At 43.6% G+C, this 12,359-nt stretch overlaps 1 protein-coding gene and 1 long non-coding RNA gene across 3 annotated transcripts in view; one reads left to right on the top strand and one right to left on the bottom strand.

Annotated features, from left to right (window-relative positions):
• Window positions 1-12,359, bottom strand: part of LOC116525813 — a 373,035-nt gene that overhangs the window by 56,986 nt on the left and 303,690 nt on the right. The window lies entirely within an intron of this gene.
• The window catches only part of FGF1 (fibroblast growth factor 1), a 110,255-nt gene continuing 103,979 nt past the window's right edge, over window positions 6,084-12,359 (top strand). For both annotated transcript variants that reach the window (XM_032241922.1, XM_032241673.1), the window contains exon 1: window positions 6,084-6,523. The gene's annotated coding sequence lies outside the window, so the exon portion shown is untranslated. The remainder of the gene's footprint in view (window positions 6,524-12,359) is intronic.

The following is a 12,359-nucleotide window of genomic DNA, read 5'->3' as shown; positions in this document are numbered from 1 at the left end:
TGGTCATTAGAGAAATGCAAATTAAGGCCACATTGAGATACCATCTCACGCCAGTTAGAATGGTGGTCATTTAAAAATCTGGAGACAACAGATGCCGGAGAGGATGTAGAGAAATAGGAACACTTTTACACTGTTGGTGGGAGTGTAAATTAGTGCAACCATTGTAGAAGACAGTGTGGTGATTCCTCAAGGACCTAGAAATAGAAATACCATTCAACCCAGCAATCCCATTACTGGGTATATACCCAAAGGATTAGAAATTGTTCTATTAAGACATGTGCATGCATATGTTCATTGCAGCACTGTTTACAATAGCAAAGACTTGGAACCAACCCAAATGTCCATCAATGATAGACTGGATAAAGAAAATGTGGCACATATATACCATGGAATACTATGCAGCAATAAAAAATGATGAGTTCGTGTCCTTCATAGGGACATGGATGCATCTGGAAACCACCATTCTCAGCAAACTGACACAAGAACAGAAAACCAAACACCTCATGTTCTCATTCATAGGTGGGTGTTGAACAATGATAACACGTGGACACAGGGAGGGAAGCATTACATACTTCAGTCGGTTGGTGGGAAATAGGGGAGGGACAGTGGGGGGTGGGTAGGGTGGGGAGGAATACCAGATATAGGTGATGGGGGAGGAAGGCAGCAAACTACCTTGCCATGTATGTACCCATGCAACAATCCTGCATGATCTGCACATGTACCCCAGAACCTAAAGTACAATAAAAATTTAAAAAAAACAAAAGAATATACATTATTTAAACACAATTAGCAAACTTGACTTAGTGGACATGTATAGACTATTACATCCAACAATCATAGAACTCATGTTCTCCAAGTGTGACTCTCTACCTCCCAAGCAAATAATAGGATTGAAATTCTGTACCTCTTTTTATGTTGTATACCCATATGACTTGCTTTGACCAATAAAATATGAATAGAAATAATTACCAGTGTATTAGTCAACATGTCTTCCTTTTTTTTCCTTCCTGAAAGCGGAGATCCTTAAGTCGAGCTCCTTGAGTGAGGATGATACAGAGCAAAGCTTCCCAACCAAACTGCAAATGCACAGACATGCCCATTGGTGAGTGAGAAATGAGCCTTGGTTATTTTAAGCCACGGAGATTTGGGGATTATTTATGATCACAGTCGTCTCACCTTTTTTTTTCTACTAAGACACATAGAAAAAAAGAAGGACTGTTTTCCAGGCACAGAGGTGAGCCTGTTTTGATAGAATATGGTGTGATGCAGTCCTGGTGAGTTCACTGGCTTAAGTTCCAGGGAGATGGTCATAGGAACTGTGGCTGAGGCAGGGAAAGCAGCTCCCATGAAGAGCTTGTGAAGACGGGCTAGAGGCAAGTTTTAAAGGGTCATGGATTTAACAGTAAATCATGGATATTGTTCTACAAGTTGAAGGATCTCTAGAAGTTGGTGACTTGACTATCGATAATAATGTTGAACCTGGGAGAAGCTGATCAGTATGAAAAGGTGAAATTAGATAGAGAGCTATTACCAATGAACACATTACAGTTTTTGTTTCTTACTCTCTAGAGGTAGCCATTATTAAGAATTGAGTGAGAATTTCTCCAGCAGTTGCATGCACATGCAAGCAAACTCACTCTCTCTCTCTCTCTCTTCCCGCCCCCAACGCCAATTTTTAAAAAACACACATTGCATCAGTCTTATTCTAACTGCGATTCTGAAAAACAAAATCCAGTTAAGAATATCTCCACGGTTGTTTTCCATGTCACCACAAAGAGATTTGCCTTTCTTTTTTATTGGCAGCTCAGTATGCCATTGTTACACTGTGTTACAATTAGACAACCATTCTGTTGACATTTAGGTTGTTTCCACTATTACAAACAATATTTTAGTGGCCATCCTTGCAAATAATATCCATGTATTTTAATATCTTCTTTCTGAAGACAATAAGACCAGCTTTGTCGCCATTCTAATGGTAAAACTTTTAAGCTGGGTAACAGGAACATAACTAGGCTGCCTATTTGAGGTGATAATTTTTGGTTAATGCGTAACTGGTGGGCTTCAACTATATGCAGAATGATGTTTCAAACATAGTGAGGACTCAGTAAGTATTTGCTGAAAGCATAAACGAATAAATGAACAAACAAATAAGTGAATTCGCATCCTCTATAGACACTTGTTAGGGCTGCCCTATCCCCATTTATAATAGGATTTTTCAACTTCAGCACTGTGGACTATCAGGGCCAGATAATTCTTTGTTATGGGGAGCTGTCCTGAGCACTGCAGAAAGTTTAGCAACATCCCGGACCTCTACTCACTAGATGCCACTAGAATAACCCCAGATGCAACAACTAACAATGTCTGCAGAAACTGCTAAATGTCCCAGGGGAAAAATCACTCTGGATTGAGACCCACTAATTTATAATATGGTCGAAGTTGTATAAGGGTAAAGACCCTTTACAAAAACAACTAACTCTAGGCTGGGTGCAGTGGCTCAAGCCTGTAATCCCAGCACTCTGGGAGGCTAAGGCAAGCGGATCATTTGAGGTCAGGAGTTCGAGACCAGCCTGGCCAGCACGGCAAAATCCTGTCTCTATTAAAAATACAAAAAAAAAAAAAAAATCAGTTGGGCATGGTAGCACCTGTAATCCCAGCCATCTATCCATCCATTCATCCACCCATTCCTCAAATACCTATTGAGCACCTACTATGTGACAGGCCTGTAATCTTAGCCACCGGGGAGGCTGAAGCAGGAGAATCACTTGAACCCAGGAGACTGAGGTTGCAGTAAGCTGAGATCACACCACTGCACCCCATCCTGGGCGACAGAGTGAGACTTTGCCTCAAACAAAACAAAACAAATAAACAAACAAAAACCCAACTAACTCTAAAAACGTTGATCCTACTTCTCCCTGATCCTCACATGTTATCGTGGCTTTTATTTCCCGGGTCTTCAGTTTCTTCATAGAGATTCTTGGATACTTTATTTTGGGTTTGGATTTCTTTTCTCCAGGCTAACTTCCCTGATGCCTCCCCCATGAAGTAGTCCATTCTCATTATACCTTGTTAATCTCCATTATACATTCTTTAATTACCAAAATACTCCTCCTTGGTGTGGAGGAAAAAAATATTGAATTCGAGCTCAATTGCGTGTGGACACAAACAATGGTCACCAAGTCACGGAATAGGTTGTGTGAGCCCCTTGAGGCATTCATCCAGCGCTATTGCAGAGAAATCTCTCTTTCAATCCATTCCTATATGTTAGTTGTTTAGAAACAACAGACAATCACAAAAACACGTTGAACTTTTTGTGTTCCTTGAGCCCAGTGGTGAAGGATCCTCATGACTAGGCCTCATGCAACACAATTCAGTACAAAAGAGCTAGGGTCCCAGACTCCGCGGGAACTTCCTAGACCTCTCCTCATCTGTGCAAAGACCAGCGGCCGACTCTGGAGCCCAGGCTGTTGCTTCCCAGTCTGGTGATGAATCCTCAATAGTCTGGTGAGTGTCAATATGTATCTCTTTTTCCTTCTCCCGTTCCTATTGCGATTTGCTTAATATATATCATTTGCTTATTATATCTGCACTGCTATTTACGTGGGATAAAGGCTGTTTACCCTTAAAAGTATTGTATGTGCCTTTTCTTCTCCCCTCGCACGTTTCCCGCACAGAAAACTTGGTAGTGCTTATCACTGTTGAATTTTTACATTTATTGGATTAATTATTAAAAGTGTATCCATATCTGTTTCCCTCTCTCAACTTTGCAGAGGTAGCCATTTGGGAAAATTTGGCATGGAACATGCCATTTTTTGCTCACTACTTTTATATCTAGTGCCTAAAACAAGGCCTGGCATGCAAGAGGTGCTCGATGGGTATTTGAGGAATGGGTGGATGAATGGATGGATAGATGGCAACCTATTATCAGTCAACAATAGCCAGCCCAAGGGTATAGCAAACTTCACAAATTGTTCTTGTACCTTCTAGAACAATTTTGAAAAACAAAATATACCTACATTTAAACATTTATATTAATTTTCATCATTAAGTTTATATGGTTTCAAGATCATAATTTCTAATGTACTGTAAAGTTGGAATTTAAAAATTAAACTGTAGGCCTGGCACGGTGGCTCATGCCTGTCACCCCAGCACTTTGGGAGGTTGAGGCAGGCAGATCACCTGAGGTCTGGAGTTCAAGAACAGCATAGCTAATATGGTGAAACCCCATCTCTATTAAAAATACAAAAATTAGCCAAGCGTGGTGGCAGGCGCCTGTAATCCCAGCTACCCAGGAGGCTGAGGCAGGAGAATCGCTTGAACCCAGGAGGCAGAGGTTGCAGTGAGCAGAGATTGCGCCATTACACTCCAGCCTGGGCAACAGAGCGAGACTCTGTCTCAAAATAATAATAATAATAGTAATAAATTGTGACATCATTCTTTAAGTGTACCTATTAATATGTTATTATTTCTAATATTCTCTTGGATTTGCTTCCACAGTTCTGTCCCTCAGTATTCAAGAAAAGGAAGACAAAGCTATTAAATTTAAAAATGCCTAATTAATCATTAAAAGAGGCTGAATTAAATTATTAAAGGAAGCGTCTGGTTTGGGGACTTGGAGATTTTATACTTGGGGCAATGGCACCTCAATAAGATTTGTGAAGAGTGACAGGTATGCTTTCCTTTGATACAGTAGGGGAAGGAATGTGAACATAGACACGTGCTCGGGCAAACCAGATTTAGGAAACAGTAGCTGCAGAAATGGAGAACCTGGACACTGATTCTCTAAAAATAATCCTTGGTGTGGCCCCTCTCTTTGGAAAGCCTTGAAAGCCCCCATCTGGGGTAATGCAGCATAATAACCTGCAGAGGGCAGTGTTGGACAAGCTGTTGTCTCAAACTCTCGTCTCTTTCTCCTAGCAGTGGAAAGTGCAGTCCAGCTTGGTTAGTGGGAGCTTGACCTGGGCAGCCCAGCCCAGTCCTCTCTGCTGTGTGTGTTTGCACAGTGAATTATTCACAGGAAAATGGCTCCAGTGAGAATTGTGGCCAGAGACTCCATCATGTACCCAGAATCAGGGCCTGGGACTGTAAAGAGATGAAAACCTCATTCTCTCCCCCCATAAGAACTGGATTTGGGACAGAAATCAAGGATTGAAGTAGTGGATCTGAATCAACCCTAAGGGTTTTGTTTTCCCTCTTATGAAGCGAAAACAACAGTGAAATGTCAACGATTCACATCTTCCGAAGACAGTAGGGCAAAGTGGCCAAGAGCTCAGGCAGTCGGGAGTTCTCATCCCACTCTACCCTCTCCAAAGTTTAGGCGAGGAGCCTTTCCAAACCTCAGCTTCCCTGGATACCAAATAGGAGCGATCTTCCCTCCTGGTAGGGGTGTTGTAAGGATTAAATGCGAGAATGCACAAGTACTCAGCCAATGAAGGGCATTCAGCAAGAAGGGGCCCAGTAAATAACAGTGACGGTGATGAAGATGATGATATTGAATTGGCATTTTGCCAGGCATGGCATTTTCTAAATTTACCATTCACATCTGAAGAGGAAGGATCAGAGGTGAAAAATCAGGCTATTCAAAGTTTTAAGTTTTACAAGCCTAGGAGTCAGAGGCAGAAACAGCCAGGGTGGAAGGCATAATCAACACATTATGTAAGAACTTAGCTTTGTGATGCTGCCGACACCTGCCTTCCAGGGTTGGAGCTCCCTTCCTGGTGTTGGAGGATCTCTGCATCTAAAATAGTGTGTATGATGACCGTGCGACATGACCACCAGACTCAGACACCCACCTACCTCAGACATAAAAGTAAGGACTTCATTCGTTACATTGATCCTCTGTGAAACCCCAAAGGGTGGCAGTCGGCTAGCTGAAGAACAGTGGTAAGTTGGACGCATGACTTCGATGTACTGACAGTAAGGCTCGGCTCAAAACCCTCTGCCTTCTGCCTCACACTGGGAAAGGTAACAGGGACTAGTGCAGAGAGAGATATGGAGAGAGCTCGGATGAGATCATTGTCCTTCCACCTGGCAGCTGTCCAGCCCCCAAATAGTTTTCGTGTCCAGTCCAAAAATAAGATCACATGAGAGGGGGAGAAATAAATACACAGCAGTTGTCCTTGGCCTTTCTGTGGTCATACCAGGGTCAGCTGCACTCGTAGGGGCCTAAGTGCCCATGACCCACTCCACTGCCTTCCTCTCCACCATCCCCGAGGCTGGGAGACCAACCTGCTAGCAGGGTGGGTGTGGTGTGTGGTTTCACTCAGCTCTTTTCATGGGGCTCCTCTGAGCTCCATTCATACCAGAAAGGGAACAGGAGAGAGAGGACAAGTGGATCCAACAGCCTTCGCTCCAGGGGAATGAGGGCATTGCCTCCTTTTCTGGGAGGACACTCCCTTCTGATGGTGAATGGGAACTCCCTTCCTCCTGCAGCAGCCTGCCTGCAGCTGTCCTGGTAGAACAGGGTGGACACTGCAGAAGCTGTCCCTGCCCCAGGAAGAAAGCAGCCCAGAGCCAAGGCAAAGAGGTAAGTACATCTGTTTCTGCAAAGGGCTCAGATTGCTACAGACTTTCTGCTTGGCTTCATGCTTGTACTCAGCACGAACGCTCCCCTCACCTCCGCCTTCCTTTTTCTCCTCCCTGATCTGGGTCTGTGGCAAGCTTGAGTCTACGTGATGAATGCTAGAGTAAAATATTCTTGTGCTGCCTTCTCTCATTCAAAGGCCGGTTTACTCTCAGAAAGAACTGGGTAGGTCTAGTTCTTAGCGGTCAAGCAGGAAGTGATTCCTACTAAGTGAATTATCTTTGCTGAGATCCAAGAAGACATTTACCAGGAAATCATTAGACAAATCCCATTACAGTAGACTTCATGCTTCATTTTAAAAAGCACTGCATGAAATAGAAAATAAAAGGATGCCAGCTGAGTCTTTGTTGTTGGCAAAAGGGAAAAAAACACAAATGGGACACACAGAGCCCCTTTTCTCCAACACCTCCCTTCCCCATCTCTTCCTGATTTCTTAGAACCCTGCAAAATATACTTAACAGATCCACGAATTCCTTTCTCTGGTTGAAAATAAGAGGAATGAAATCAGGGGCTTGGGGAAATTGGCCTGTACATAGACTTGAGAGACCGAGAGGAGAAACAGATGGTGCAGTCTCAGTCTCCGCATTAAGGCCTCTGCATAGCACACGCACCTATATCCATTTAGAGATACGTATAGATCCCACTATCACTTGTACACACAAACTGTTGTCCTGGACACAGTCTGCTCCTGGGCTATGCACTACAAATACCCATACTCAGAAGCAGCCAACAAAATTCTGGTAGGAACAAGGTAATTACTTGAGTAAGTCAGGATTCTTTTAGTAACCATGAACTGAAACCCAGTTTGAAGAGACTTAGGCAAAAAGAGATTTTGTTTTTTACTCATGTGACTGAAAAAGCAAGGTTTTGGTACAATGGGATCCAGGGGCCTAGATGATGGCGTCGTGAATCTGTCTTTCCATTTCTTGGCTTTGCATCCCGTGTGTCCCTCCGTTTCCAGGAAGACCTGCCCATTGCAGTGGCCAGATGGCTGCAGCAGCTCTCAGCTGACATCTCACTAGCACAGCACTGTACAAGAACAGGTGCTGCTCTTTCTAGTTCTAGCTAGAATCTCAGGGTCTATCACATAGAGCCAATGTGGGTATTGTGCCCATCATTGCTGTGGGCATGGAGTCATTCCCATCCCCAAAACCACATGGACTGAAAACAATGAAGGGGTGTTTCCCCAGACATGATCAGGGTTCGTGTCCCAGGACAAAGGGGGCTAGATGCAGGGTGGCCGAAGTCAATGGCTGCTACTCTACACCACTTTTTTTTACAATGGTCTAGATTGAGTCAAAGCTCCTCTGATAGCAGCTCCTCCCTCTTACCTGCCACAAAAATGTGTTAGTGACAGAAGGTCTTATAGGAAAGGATAATTGCTAGTGAAACAGGTGACTAAAAGATACCATGTCATGTTATTCCCAGAGATCTCTGAGAGTAGAAAAGATATCAAAAGGCTTGTCTGTGGCTCAGCCCCTGGACCATGAACTAGGCCCAGACCCACCTGAGCTCCCAAATTGCCCATGCTCACATCAGTCTCCCTTCCCCCTCAACCCCCCTTGCCAAGTTCTGTCTCCCTCTCCTCTTCTGCTGTGAACGCATCTTGCCTTACAAGGGCCTGCCTTGCTCCTGCCTCCCTGAGGCCTTATCTGGCCCTTCCAGACTTTTCTGCTGTCTCCCCTCTCTGAATCAGAGTGGCATTGACTGTTGGGATTGCAGTTTGCTGTTGACATGTTCTTTAAGAACTTCATGTGTCTTAGTGTCCCTCACAGCTTGAATTCTCCATTCTCGGGGGAAAGTTAAGTTTCATTCCCGAGCCCTCTCTGTGGTAGTTAATACATACTAGGTGCTCAGTTAAGTGCATCTAATTAATTGACCAATAGAAAGTGAGTCTTCCTAAATAGATTAGGGAGAATGGATGGATTACTTGGGGTCCTTAATTCTTTTTATTTTTGAAACAGCGTTTTGCTCTGTCACCCAGCCTGGAGTGCAATGGCGAAACCTTGGCTCACTACAACCTCTGCCTCCTGGGTTCAAGCACTTCACCTGCCTCAGCCTTCTAAGTAGCTGGGATTACAGGCATCCACTGCCCCACACCCAGCTAATTTTTGTATTTTTAGTAGAGACAGGATTTCTCCATGTTGGCCAGGCTGGTCTTGAACTCATGACCTCAGGTAATCTATCTGCCCACCTTGGCCTCCCAACATGCTGGGATTACAGGCGTGAGCCACTGCACCCGGCCTTGGGGTCCTTAATTCTGACTTTAAAAGTAATATAATAACTATAGCAAACACAGATAGTATGCTGGAGCCCCTACAGGCATCATCTTAGGTAATCTTCACAATGACCCTACGAGGCAAGTACTGCTATTATCCCATTTAACAGATGGGGAAACTGAGCCTCAAAGAAATGAGTTACTTGTCCTAAATTACACATCTAGTAAGTGGTGATGTGGGGATTTATAACCCAGGATGTCACCTTCTCATTTCCTATTTCATTAATCATTTACACACCTATCAGTAGAATTTCCTGCTGCCTGAGTTTAAAGAGCAAAGGACACAGGTGACTGGTTAGAGAGCAGGAAGAAGTACATATATTTTATACCCCTCTTCTGCCACCTGGGTGCCCAGTACCTCTATTGGGTAGTTCTTACTAGATTCTATCCAGGGGTGAGGGGTCATTCCCCTGACCCAGAGCCTACAGGAATGTCAGGGATTTCACAAAAAGAGGTGCCTCTGGGACTCTGCAGAGAGTACCCTGTTTAATTAAATGACAGTAGGGTGGTCTTTGTGGGAAATGTTGGCTAGAAAGTAGGCTTTAGAATTTAAGCTTGCCCCTTGGGCTGCCAGTCAGTACATATAGCCCTGCCCTGTCTCCTACCCACCACCAGGGTGACCAAGCTGGGGCCCTCTCTCAGAGGGTGACTGGCAAGATTTGGAAGGCAAACACGTTCTGATCTCAAAGAAAACCAAAATCTTGAGAAAACAGTGGTGATTTCTTGTACCATCTGTGCCCCCACATCAAGCTACTGGACTCTTAGTGGATACAGCCATCTTTGTGCTGGCAAAACTTTTGGTTCAAGCGTATCTTGTCTCTCCGATACACACTGGCCTATTCAGATGGCTTCATATCTTCGGAAGAGCAGATCCTATTGATTTACATCATTTATCTTTAGAACAGCCTGTGGCAGTGTGAAAGAGCTGGTGTTCTCACCTTCCTTCTATTGATGGCACAACTGAGGCATAGAGAGAGTGAGTCGTGTCCCGAAATTACACAGAAGGTCACAGTACGGGGTTGTAAGAGCTCTGAGGTCCTAGAACCCAAATCTGCTTGCTTCTTTATGAGGTTATGATGGTGAGGGAAGAATACATACATACATACAGACAGACAGACAGACACAAATAGAGATAGATAGATAGATAGATAGATAGATAGATAGATAGATGATAGATAGATAGATAGAGATAAAATTCTTTGGGTAAACCTTTAAGAGAAAAAAGAAAACATTGGTAGACCCAAGAGAAATAAAAACATGTTCACACAAAAACGTATCCATGAATAACAACATTATTCATAATAGCCAAACAAAAGAAACACCCCAAATGTTCATCAGCTGGCGAATGGAGATATAAAATGTGGTGTATCCATACAATGACATATTCAGCAATAAAAAGGAAAAAGATTGGAGCACATATCAAGGCTCCAATACGGATGAACCTTGAGGAAATTACACTAAAGGAAAAAGGCTCATGTTGTTAAGATTCCATTTATATGAAATGGCCAGAATGGGAAAATCTACAGAGACAGAAAGTAGGTGAGTGGTTGCTTAGGCCTGGTGGGAGGGGGAATGGGGAATGACTGCTAATGGATATGGGGTTTTTTGGGGGGGGTGACAAAAATATTCTAAAATTATAGTTGTGATGGCTCTACAACTTTGTCAATATACCAAAACCACTTAATAGTACAGTTTAAATGGGTGAACTTCAGAGTGTGTGAAGTATATCTCAATAAAGTCGTTTAAAAACCCAAACCATTGCTATTGAAATAATTAATCCAGTGACGGGCTTTGCTGAAGGAAGGATGTGATCTCACCCTGTAAGTTCTGATAAACTTATGTCTTGTCCCATAGAGCCTGGCCACAGGCCACTCACACAGCTCCAGGGGGAAGAAGATAGATGGAAAAGATAGGATCAATTCACTTCTCCCCAGAGTCTCAACCAAGAGAGTTTTTTTCCTCTTTCCTGGACAGACCATTTTAGATTTTTGGAATCAATCTCACTACTTTATTTTCACTTCTGGGTTTTAAATCATGTGTCAAAAAGTGTTTCCCATTCTAAGATTATAAATCTTATTAACTAATGTTTTCCTGTAATGTGTTCCTCTAAGGCTTATCTCTTTACATTTAAACCTCTGATTCATCAGGAATTTAAATAAGAACCTGGGGATCCAGATTGGGTTTTGTTGTTTGTTTCTTTTGTCAAATAGCTAGACAATTGTTAAACCAGAAGTTCTTAACTTGGGGTTAAAGTATGCTTGGGGCATCTTATAACTTCCTGAAATTAAATGTAAAAAAGTGTGTGTGTGTGTGTGTGTGTGTGTGTGTGCGCGTGTGCGTGCGCGCGCGCGTGTGTGTGTGTGTGTGTGTGTGTGTGTGTGTGTGTGTGTTCTGGGAAATAGAGATAGATCCTGTCAAGATTTTCAAGGGATTTTGTGACTCAGGAAAACCACTGGGCTGTCTATATTTCATAACCTGCTTGAGGTCCAGGTAGACCAGTTGCAAACACTCCAATACACCAAAGCCCAATCTAAACTGACAGGACAGTTTTTAAATCATTACAGGGGAGGCCTGAGAGATCACTCTGTTCTCTGTCACACATCAAGTGAGAGTTGCACCATCTTGGTTTGATGTTCTGCTGAGGCAGAGAACGAGAAGTCTCCCCCTGGTTCCTCTTGGGTCCATAAAGCTTTAGTTTGTCATTGCTGCTGTTCTTTTTGAGACAGGGTTTCTCTCTGTCATCCAGGCTGGAGTGCAGTGGCATGATCTCAGCTCACTGCAACCTCTACCTCCTGGGCTCAAACGATCCTCCCACCTCAGCCTCCCAAATAGCTGGGACCATGGGCACATACCACTACACCCAGCTAATTTTTGTGGGGTTTTTTGGTAGAGAAAGAGTTTCACCATGTTGCCCAGGCTGGGCTTGAACTCCTGGACTCAAAAAATCTGCCCGCTTCAGCCTACTAAAGTGCTGGGATGAGCCACCACACCTGGCCTAAGCTTTAGGTTTTTAATCATCAACTGTCAAACCAATGAAGATGGTGCACCATTTTAGCTGACAAAACTTGGGGCTTCCAAGCACAAAGACTTTGAGGAGGCAAGCTTCACAGCCTATAGTCCCATACATATAAGTAAATGAAAAACTGAAAACAAAACTGCCATCTGTGGCAGATCCTAGACCAATGTGCCAGTGCCTGCCACCACGCCCGGCCAATTTTGTATTTTTTATAGAGTCAGGGTTTCACCATGTTGGCCAGGCTGGTCTCGAACTCCTGACCTCAGGTGATCCACCCTTCTGGCCTTCCAAAGCGCTGGGATTACAGGCATGAGCCACCACACCTGACCTAAGTAAACATTTTATGAATACAATAATTTTCCGAGAAAAAGAAAGCGGGAGATGTAAAAGAGAGTGATAAGGGGCTGATTTAGAACAGGGTGGAGGTGGCCTGAGCTGAGACAAGAATAACAGGAAAGAGCCAGCCATGCAAATAATCTAGGGGT

This window comes from Sapajus apella, unplaced genomic scaffold (genome assembly GCF_009761245.1).
Source record: "Sapajus apella isolate SASKATOON/1434 unplaced genomic scaffold, GSC_monkey_1.0 scaffold1, whole genome shotgun sequence".
Classification (NCBI taxonomy): domain Eukaryota; kingdom Metazoa; phylum Chordata; class Mammalia; order Primates; family Cebidae; genus Sapajus; species Sapajus apella.
The sequence above is the reverse complement of the archived record's forward strand: the minus strand, read 5'-3'. Positions and strand labels throughout refer to the sequence as shown.